Source organism: Crocodylus porosus, unplaced genomic scaffold (assembly GCF_001723895.1).
Source record: "Crocodylus porosus isolate Cpor-Errol unplaced genomic scaffold, CroPor_comp1, whole genome shotgun sequence".
NCBI classification, from domain to species: domain Eukaryota; kingdom Metazoa; phylum Chordata; order Crocodylia; family Crocodylidae; genus Crocodylus; species Crocodylus porosus.
Window position 1 is genome coordinate 39,882,909 of NW_017728886.1, and position 1,737 is coordinate 39,884,645.

Here is a 1,737-nt window from a genome sequence, read left to right on the forward strand (position 1 = left end):
GAGAGCTTGGAGTCATTGTAGATAGGTCTCTAAAAACATCTGTTTAAGAACTGCTGGGGAGAGTACTGTTGTATGGGGGCAGGAGAATGTAAGGGAGTGTTTAATAATTTATGTGGCGGGAAATTATATGTAAATTTGGAGGTGTGGAGGAGTGCTGTGGTGAGGGAGGACACATCCTGTGTAAGGGGACATGTGCAGAGCTGGCTGAAAGCTACAAAGATGCAGTTCAGTTTAATTATATTTGGCTTAATACAGTGCACAATACTGAACACAGATGGATTCGTTCACGCTAATATTTAAAGAATGACTACTCTCCATACAAATACTACCATTTGCATGAAAATAAGGTATTCACAATTTCCTACATGGGCTTCTGCAGCAGTCAGCCAGTCAGGGACTGAATCAAGCAACTGCAATGAACTAGGCATATGGTTAGCAGTAGACATCAGCGGATGGCAGGTACTTAATAGACTGAAGATTGCCCAAATTGTTTGCCAAATATTAGGAAGAGGGGAAAGATAAGCAGGAAGCTGGATTAGAGAGTGAAATAGTAATGCACTGAAAAGAGAGCTGTGTTCTTTGGGTAGCTGATTTGCAACAAATAAGGCTACTGGTTCTGGCTGCATAGGCAGGAAGGAGGGAGATGTGGTGAGTGGAGGAGATCTATCAAAGTGAAGTTACACCATGTACTTAAATCATACTAAATCTGCGGGCCACATATGGTTCTTGAATGACTCACTAATTTGGACTTCATTTGGCTGATATGACTTGGGACACAAAAGTTTTCCTTAACAAAACTAAAAAATGAAGTGGCATTAAAGTTAAAACATGCTGCCAGCAGTCTTGTTGGGGTTAATTGTTATGGGTTAATTTTTTATTTTTTTTTTGCCTACCCAGCTCTGATGTGCCACTAGAGGGCTGAGGAGCAGAGGTGTGGCTATGCTTGGAGGGGGAGGGGTGATGCATCCTGGGATGCTGGAGGACTCATAAGTCTCTGTGGAGCCGACTGAAGTTTCCGTAACAGGAGCCAAATGACGTGGCCCAGAGTTTGCAACCTCACCTGAAGTGGCCTAACGTTGAGACTCAGAGGTCACTGTACACATGCATATGCTCACATTTTAAATGCCTTTTAGTGCAGTCTAAGTGTAACCTCACTCTCAAGACTCCCAGAGGCAGCAATAAAAAGAGAATAACTTTGGTGGCGGGTGTTGTCCACCTTTATTAGGTCAAATGGGGGGGAGGGGTTGGGGGGAACCTAGCAATAGAGGTTCGTGGCGGTGGCTTTTAACTAAGTGTGTGTGCTATGGATGTGTGCGCACACATGCACTCACGCGCACGAGAAATCCTTCAGGGCCAATGCCTGGCCCAGCTCGGAGAAAGCCGGGGCCCAGGGGCAGCTGCTACAGAAGAAGAGCGGGATTCATCGCCCACTGCGCGGTCCAGGGCGCCGGGCGGGGAGTACCCGCGCTTTCCGGGGTCGCCCTGGCCGGGGCGGGGCCCTTTCCGCCGCCCGGGAATGCTTGTTTCCCGCCGGGGCAGCGGCTCCTCAGTGCTTCCGTAGGCGGCTTCCCCTGCTACCATGGCGACGGCGCCCGGCTTGTGTTGGTGCAGCCGGGGCTCCAGCGCGCCGCAGCCATGTCCTCGCTGGCGCGGCCCGAGCCCGCCCGGCCCCTCGCCCTGGCCCCAGGCCTGGCTCCGTCCCGCTCCCCGTCCTGGGCCGCGTCCCGCTCCCCGTCC